The 9769-nt window shown below is 34.8% G+C and overlaps 1 long non-coding RNA gene across 1 annotated transcript in view; it reads left to right on the top strand.

The window, feature by feature from the left end:
* The first annotated feature begins 4267 nt into the window (after positions 1-4267).
* LOC111088371 overlaps positions 4268-9769 on the top strand; it is a 91755-nt gene continuing 86253 nt past the window's right edge. The window contains exon 1 of the long non-coding RNA XR_002612906.1: positions 4268-5185. This is a non-coding gene — a long non-coding RNA (uncharacterized LOC111088371). The remainder of the gene's footprint in view (positions 5186-9769) is intronic.

Genomic DNA, 9769 nt, shown 5'->3' with positions numbered 1-9769 from the left:
TTTTCCACATTTGTTTTCCCCCATTCATTTTTAAGGGATAAATTTTTCAAAGCACTGCATTTCTCGGCTATGCGTGTCACACACACACACACACACACTTGAAATAGAATGAAGGGCAAATTCCTTAGTTACCCAACCCAGTTACTGGGTGGGCTTTGTTTCTGTAAGTCATATGCTCATTTCCCTGCCGTCAGGAACTATCGTTCTCAGAGCCACCGGTAGGGTTGATTACACAAGCTATAACAAAGAACATGCTTCCAGTAAAAGGTGTGTCTCTTTACCTCTCTCTATTTTGATACATTGTTCGAATTTCGTATTCTCCGTAACCACAATAAAGACATGTCAATGTCAGATATTCGTCACATCAATGTTCGATTAATTTTAAATATTTCAATGCACAAGTTCTACGAGTTTGTCTCTAGTCATGCACTGCCCATTAGCGAAAAAATTTCTTACTGTTATTTATACTGTAATATTAATTTCACAGAAATCGTACCAGTCTTGTTTCTTATGCTTATTTACTCATCTGTAGTAGTGTGTGCACAGCCACTAACCGAACAGTGGATTTTTCTCCGGTCTACGCTTATTACAGATTTTCTTGTCAGGGGTGATTTTCCGTTGCAAACACAGTATACTGACATCACATTTTCTGTATTTAATTATACATATTAAATACGGTGCTGCAGTACAAGTAATGCAGTAATTAATAACTCATTATATTGTAAAATGTCTTTAAAATAACGGGGACGGGCACGTACAGATTCGTCCTGCAGGTACACTGAGTACTGGCAATTTGAAGCAAGTAACCCTTGCTTCCAGTGGCATACCTCTCAGTATAACACTAGACGTGCAATAAATTTCATTAAAAATTAATTTTAGATTTTTTTTCCCGAGTTTAGCTTAACGTGTGCATTTTTGCAAACATAAACAAGAAAACATGTATATCGCATTATACAAATGATTTAGGTTGATAATTATCACAAATACAGATAAACAGCTGTATAACAAAGAATTCCAATTATTTTTTTGTATTGGAGTCCTGAGGCCGCTTACGACCGTTGGGGGTATCTTAAATATTGATGCATCATCGGGAAGATTTTAACCTGGTGGCGGCCATCTCCTATCCAAGTAGCCGACCCTTATTTAGCAGTGTAAGCCTAGACAGAAGGCAGCTCATCAACACCACCCACCGCCAACTCTTAGACTACTCTTTTACCAACGAATAGTGGTGTAGCATGTTCGGCGACGAGGATTTGAATCTGCAAGTTGCGAGTCGAGCGTCCTTATCACCAGGCCATGCCAATTTGATATATAAATATACCGAAAATAATAAACTGGTTTACCACTCCAACGAAAAGGTGTAATATTTATCTGTTTACAGATTTCGGAAGGCTTTGAACATAACTAGTTAAGCTTTTCTACATGCACGTTCACGCTGTCTAGGTAAGACAACAAGCGTGTAATAGAGTATTAACATGAAGCGATTGTCATGTGAAGATATGGAAAGCTCCAGTTGTATTACTAATAACTGTCAAAAATCGATATTTCGCGTAGAAAAGATGCTTCAATAGGCAAACCGCTTAGGTTAGCTAGAATTTATTAGGCTTAACAAATTCACACTTGCAAATATAGTTTCACGTTTTTTCATTGATTTGTCCATTATGGAAATCTCACCTTTATAAACAACAGATAGTTTTAGATTAAATTTACTACACACTAGAAGTGTTCAACTTGGAGAATATGTTTAACTTGTGTTATCATTTATTGAAATATGATTAGCTGATTTTTTATGTTTATTGTTTAGCCAAAGCGAGTTTGTATTTATAGTTATTTTAGGGCTAAATGATGTTAGGATCGGAGGCTCTGTAACATTAACAACAGATATGTTTCTCATTAACTAATAACTTAGCTAATTGAGACAAACCAATAAATTTAATCTTAACAGTTCACATATTATGGCAGAATTCCCCTTACCTTATTATTATTTTTTAACAACCGGCCGGGACTGGAAAACTAAATCGGAAAATGGTTTTAAAGAACTTAACGGTTAACCACAAAATAACCCTGATTTTTCAAACCGCTTATATAATAAAACACGTAAAAAAAAAGGAATAACAGCTCAAAATAACAAATGAAACTTGGAGAACAGATTACATCTACGTACCCAACTCATATTATATTACTGTTATACTAATAAGCTCTTACTTAAAATGTATACAAGAAAGACAAAATAACTAAATGTCTGAAAATGGATTTGAAAAAACGTGTTAGCAATAATACGTATAAAAAAAACATATTAACGTCAGAAATATTTCTTACAAAAGTATCATAAAGTTGGCTCCATACTGGATTAATCTAATCACAATAGTAGGTCGAGAGGAGAATATTTTAACTAAAAAGGCATTTATTTTATCCACAATCTTAAAATCTGAATTACGTCACAAACTTTTCTCAGTATTACAGTATGGCGCAATGGTCCCATACAACGCCTGAATACGTCAAGTTGCTACCATTAATTTACTTAAAGGTTTTCCTCAAATTCTCTCGTGCCCTATGATTATTTTCTCCCAAATATATGTACTTATACCTGAAAAAAAGTATTAAGTATTTATTATGCATGAGCTACATTATTATTCAAAATAAACATGTCAGTAATCAGTATATTTCACGATCGCTTTTAATTTTATGGGCGTACTTATCTACACTACAAATAGAACACTAGAAGTATTCTGATTACATCTACACTACAAATACAACACTAGAAGTATTCTGATTACATCTACACTACAAATACAACACTAGAAGTATTCTGGTTACATCTACACTACAAATACAACACTAGAAGTATTCTGGTTACATCTACACTACAAATACAACACTAGAAGTATTCTGGTTACATCTACACTACAAATACAACACTAGAAGTATTCTGGTTACATCTGCACTACAAATACAACAATAGCATACTGGTTACAAACCTGTAACTGTTTCATTTCTTTCTTCAAGTTAAAAAATTATACGTTGTTTTAAACAAAAATACCATGTGAAGTCCTTAAGTTTGCGTTAAATATAGTTTAATAATATAAGTACAAGCCCACAGAAAGTATAGAAAACAATCACGGCATTGTAACAATCTTTAATTTATTCGAATACTATGATATAGTCTTTAGTATTCCAATAGAACAATTCAAGTCGATGTGGGAAAAGTTACTGTATCACACTATCAGTGTACGTCCATTTCATGACCACAATCAGAATGTGACTAACTACAGAGTTTTTCCAGTGAATTTAGATAATTTGGCTTTAATTGTACTTTTTCACCTCTTTATTACTATATCAATTATGGTTCAGGGGAGTCAGACTGCTCTATTTTTTAACTAATTAATCATTCCTTACTTCTTTGAAGTTTAACTTTAAGATAAAGTCCATTTTCTATAACTTAAAAACTTAAAGTGGAGCACGACATGACAGTGATAGCATAATGAAAAACAAACTAAAAACGAATTTTCTTTCTACAAAGTTACATCCCTATCTAAAGTTAATACGTCTTTGACATGCATTTCTTGAAACCTACCTTTCTTACAAGCTTGTGTAATCATATAAAATTAACAGGGAGAAATCTTTAAACACGTTACACAACTGGCATTGGGAACATGTGGAGTATGGTACATTATCAGATGATTTGCAGAAAATTAAGCGTCGGGACACTACTTCAATTACACAGACCTCGTAATTTGACGTTAAGATACTCTTTGAAACACAAACACTTTCAATCAGTCACCATGACAACTAGGAGGATTTTCTTCAATCATATCCCAATGTTTTAATCCAGAAATCACAGTTTTTGTGTGTGTAGATTATCCACTTTTCAAGTAACGAAGACGAACCACATTAACCCTTTTTCTCCTTTAACTTTCCAATCAACATTCGTTTCAAATAAGAGCTAGAGAAAGTAACGCGTTAACACAGAATAACTCGTATATTGGCATCCCACGTACCGCACAGACAAAACAAACCGATATTTATATTCTCAATATTACTCATTGATTCAAATGATATTTATATGGGGAAGGTAGGTTGCGATACAGCTTTCGACTGCACGTCTGATCACTTTTCACCTTCACTGTATGACTGCGCCAAACCTACGCTGCCGGCCTCACTGCCCCTACAAGCAGATTACCGTCATTACGGATATACAGGGGTGCGTGTCTCTTAGACGAGTATATTCTAGTAGAGGGTAAGAAACTGTAGTTAGAAGCTTGTGGGATGGGTGCGCATATTGTAGTTGTTTGCAGTCTTGCATGTGCGTTTCTTATAGCTCATCTCTGCGAATTCCAGAGGCATTAATCGAACGAGCTACGTCTTACTATTTCATCAGACTCTTTCTCTCTCTTGACTTTTTTTTATCTGCTAGAAGCTAGCGACCTTGTTAACTCTGAGGAGAGTTGTATGAAAAGAGGGCGTTCTTTCTGTGTTGTGGAGATGACTGAATACCGCTAGATCTGACGACGAAGGTCGTTGTTGCTAGGAGGCATCAACTGAGAGTTGTTTTAAGTTATTTTTTCAAACCTAGTGTGTTGTCACCAGTCGCGATGCGTATTTAACCGAAAGTGATTCCTGTTTACAAGCAGTCAAGTCATCCGAAGTTAAACAGGTTTCTATAACGCTCTTATTCTACTGTACTGACAGAAATAAAACAGAATTCTACCAGTAATCAGTGATATAGACTCAGTGACGTCATCGAACGAAACCAGGCGTATATACCATAAGTGGCGCGAACCGTCTATAACTTTTTGATATGTCCAATATTCTAACGACTTGTATCTGTGTTTTCTTAGCCTATAATACTGCTTGTTCGATGGTAAGTATACTTATCTTGCACGTAATTTCACGATTGTTTTCAGCTTAGTTTTGATGAAGACGTCTTAAAATGTCAAGTTGGGCGTATTAGCACAATTAAACAGAAGTTAAAAAGTGCCGTGACCATGACTCAAATAACAAATCACAAAAGAACGTGCTGTGCCATGTTTACCTAAGTGACGTAATTATCATATTAATAAGCCAATTCTACTGTTAAACGATTGGTAGAACTACCATGCGTTGTACTGATGGATCGTATTTAAGTGTTGCTTCCAGGAAGGAATAAGATAGATAACTCCTAACAGGAATTGCAAACCGAGTAACGGTAAGTTAACTTCATTTGTTATGGTCGTAAATAATCGAACTTTCAAAGAGGGGGGGGTCCTTTTTCATTGATAAATCTCTTTACTATATACATGCATAGCGACAAAATGCTAGCAGAACGAGTGTAATAATGTAAGCTGATGTCCAAACATGATATTGATAACAATCTAAGTATAGTATTATCACGCAAACAACTATGTGTTTAAAACAAATGTTTGATTTCCTTCCCCGTGCTTCCACGGAACAGCTGGGACAACCTTTAGTTCAGAATTCAATTGCAATTCGTGTAAGCCTCGGCAAACCTGGGTTATGACGGCTTTATTATATAAGAATACAGTAACGCTTTTGCTTGCTTGTTTATTGTTAAGTGCAAATCTGCACAACTGGCTATCTTTTCTATGTCTACCGCAGGGATCGAACCCAGAAATGTAACGTTATATGCCCTCACATTTACAACTGATTTGCCCATTTTTTTTGGGGGGGGGAGTACAATAACCTTGTTACAAAGTATAAATGGCTTTGCCGAGAAGGTTGATTTTGATACAAGTTTTATCAAATTCGCTTGGCGGCATCAGGTACTAACCAATTCATATTGTTCACTTGATTAGCTTGATTAAATATCTATTTGAACGTCTGCTACTAAGTTCTTTTTATTTGCAGTTATAACCGTATTCTGGGATGACTTAAAATTCTAAAAAAATAAACTGCAAACCTTAAACTGCGAAATAGCCGTGAAAATCGCATAAACAATTCTTTATTGCTTTGAGCCGTTAGATGCTTCAACATATTCTGTTGTTTGTTGCAAATACGTACACAACTAGATTGTGAGGATGAGATATCTTAGGTGAACTACGGTTGTTGCTCTTTTCAGTTTCTTTTTGTTATTGCTGCATTTTGTTTCAGGGTAGTGAGATCATTGAATGAGTATCTGTTTAAAAAATTCAGGATTTCGACGTGCTTCAGAACACGCGATAATTAGACTAAGTAGAGTTTAATTAATTGATTTAATTAACTGTAGCATCATGTTGTCGTTTTTCGTTTAAATGCTGCGATGATTCTATCGTAACTTGTTATTATTTGCCATCATGCTGCAATGATTCGATCGTAATTTATTATTTGCCATCATATATGAGGATGGAACTTGTAATATTTTCTGCTTTCTTCCTACGTTATGAAAGGTGTTTTATTTTCGTTATTGCTCAGTTTTTGTTTTTGTGATTAGAAAATTGCAGATGGTTTTATTTTTAATTATTTTTTTTTTATTTCAAAACTCTATTTTTATTATGTAACATAAATAATCGTAAACGTTGGTATATCTATATATATATATAGAAAAAGCTAGATAGATATGTTATATGTATCCCAAAAGAAACATCTTTAAAGCCCAGGAGCAGCAACTAATCAATCTGTGATTTTACAGTTGCTTTTATTTAAAACCATAAACGAAAAATCTTTGTATTACAAATATGAGAACGTGGGATAGGTTAAAGAACTTAGTGTAAACCAGTATTTCTTGATAACCTTCTCCTCGAAACACGAGAGTACTTTGAACTCTCTGGATTTAAATCATTATTTTACTGATTTTTCTTAAACTATATGCATAGTGTAAGCAATGAAAGTAATATTAACTTCCGCAACTTAATCATCTAGCTTTGTCTTAAACGAATTATTAAACATATCTAATAGTAACATTCTGGTGCTAGTTGTTTATCGCGTATTATAAATTCAAGTCTTACAATAACAATAAGTAAACATGTATAGTGAATTTTAAGGTGTCGTAAACTCATCAAAGGTATATACTACCAGGAAGCACAGCTTTCTCGTACTTAAAAAAATGGAAATTCGTTTTTAATTGTTTGTTTGTTTGTTTGTTTTTTAATTATGCACAAAGCTACACAAGGACTATCTGTGCTCTGCCCATCACGGGTATCGAAACCCGGTTTCTAGCGTTGTAAGTCCGCAGACATACCGCTGTGCCACTGGGGGGCGAAATTCGTTTTTAATTGTACGCTCACACAACCCTTTTTGTTTATTCAAATAGTCACGTTTGTTAACTAAATCCCGTTCGTTTTGTGAACCTAATCAAGTAGTTCCGCTTATAGGCTTATAGACTATGTTACTATGTTCAGTTAGATATCTGAACACTATGTCTATGCTCTTACTAAGTGACTGTGATCGGTTAAGTTACTAAATGTCTTTAATTTACGTTTTTACTTTATTGTTATAATTTAGATGTGCATGTAAAGTAATATAAATCAAGGAAACGCGTGCAGTAGTCAAATACAATACGTAATTACAACAAAATGGTCAATTAATCATTAGTGCAATACATTATTGAAAATACACAAGGAAAGCGAATGCATCGTACAATGCACTAGCCATTTATATTTGTTTTAAACAGAGCCTTACACCATGTTCTTATGCTACTATAAGCTTGTCCATTTATGTTTATGAAATATCATTCGAAACGTCACATATTAATCCCCACAATTCAGTCAAATTGTCTGATTGCCGTTTGACCTTCTCAGTTTTCATATAAGCCCACATATCCTTAGTAATATCCATATCTGGAAGTTGTGTAGGCCGAGTCATGGGTTCGAGTAGTCCATCGGGCCTATTTTTGTACTCCAAATATCACTTCACCACAAAGTTGCTGATGTATAAGAATCTGACTGTACCAGTCAGCAGTGATGGTGATATCAATTGTGTGTAGATCTACAACACCATTAGCTGAGATACAGCCCATTGGTCCCTCAGTATGCTTCACTGTAGAAGTTGTAAATTGACTTTAATATCATTATTTTCTCTGAAAGCGAACAAACTGTCTTTGATTGTTGATAAACAATTTGAATTTGGATTATTCTGTAAAGAACACCGTCTTACAGCATGACCCATTCCATTATTTGAAGCCCGATGTCCATTTCAGCATTTTTGTTTGGTTATCTCTCTTAAGCATTGGTTTTTGAAGAGCTACACAACCATTGAGGTCGCTTCGTGATAATTGTTAATAAGAACTGCAGAATTAAAGCAAAGAAAAGTGTATAATAATATGTGAATCACACTATATCTGGTACATCTTACTGTTTAAGAGGTAACATTCAGACGTGTTCTTACAGTTATGTCATGTGCAAGACTTCTACTGGATTGTCATGTATCATATAAAGAGCATAACTTGAATTACGGAACATCACTTCTGAAGAGCTTCAAATTTTCTATCTCTATCGCTTGTATTATTAACAGTGCTAGTTTCTTGTTCACTGTACACAGTTTTCACACAGCTGATAATGAATTATTAAATTTTGCATTAATCTATCGCATGGAGTAGCTTTCACCATCCACAAGTTCGATTTCTACACGTTTGTCGTGTATCTGTTCTGTCTTGGGAGCCATGAGTGCATTCACCATACTACTTGTGGGAATGGCATTACGCTTGTGTGATATTGTCTGATTGGTTGGATTACTATATCTTGCATTCTCATACAAAATATTCATTGAAGCTAAGTTCACATATTGATGTCTGGTTCGGTATTTGCCATTTAGATTAAGGAACTCTTCTGGGAATTTACAGCGGAAAAGTTAACTATATGAAAGCTCAAGATAAAGCTTTATGGTGATTCGTCATCACATGAAGCCTTAGCGGATTCTCGTTGCAGTCGTTAGGCGATGATACACGCTCAGAGGGAACCATGTAGCTGAAGTAGTTATTGATCTTTGATCCTGTCGCTATGTAAAATGTGTTTAGTACCTTTGTAGTCTATTGAGAAGCATTTTGTGTCTCTGGTGGTTATCGATCTTTGATCCTGTCGCTATGTAAAATGTGTTTAGCACCTTTGTAGTCTATTGAGAAGCATTTTATGTCTTTGGTGGTTATCGATTTTTGATCCTGTCGCTATGTAAAATGTGTTTAGCACCTTTGTAATCTATTGAGATGTATTTTTTGTCTTTGGTTGTTATCGATCTTTGATCCTGTCGCTATGTAAAATATGTTTAGCACCTTTGTAATATATTGAGATGCATTTTGTCTTTGGTTGTTATCGATCTTTGATCCTGTCGCTATGTAAAATGTGTTTAGCACCTTTGTAATCTATGGAGATGTATTTTTTGTCTTTGGTGGCTATTTATCTTTGATCTTAGCGCTATGTAGAATTTTATTTAGCACCTTTGTAATCTATTGACAAGTATTTTATGTCTTTTCTTAGAAAACATGTGACTCTTAGTGATGGATCCAGGATTTTTTATAAGTGGTATATGTGTGTATGGAGAGGAGGTCTTCTACCGCGACATAAAGCGTTTTGAAAACATTCGTTTTCTTTATTAAATGTAAGGGTGTCCTTATTGTTTGATGATCCTTCGGAAAGGGATTTGGAAGTCCTGAATCCCCTGGGGAATGTTTTAACCCTATATCCTTTGAAAATATGTAAAGTAAAACAAAAAGTAATTGCATTCATTTTCTTGCTGTTGGCTCACAGTGTCGATGAACTACAAAGACTACAAAGTTTGGTTGAACAAAACCACTAACTATATATCTGGGCACGGCATGGTCTCGGTGATTAGATTTCTGGGCACGGCATGGCTCGGTGATTAT

Source organism: Limulus polyphemus, unplaced genomic scaffold, assembly GCF_000517525.1.
Source record: "Limulus polyphemus unplaced genomic scaffold, Limulus_polyphemus-2.1.2 Scaffold94, whole genome shotgun sequence".
NCBI classification, from domain to species: domain Eukaryota; kingdom Metazoa; phylum Arthropoda; class Merostomata; order Xiphosura; family Limulidae; genus Limulus; species Limulus polyphemus.
The sequence above is the reverse complement of the archived record's forward strand: the minus strand, read 5'-3'. Positions and strand labels throughout refer to the sequence as shown.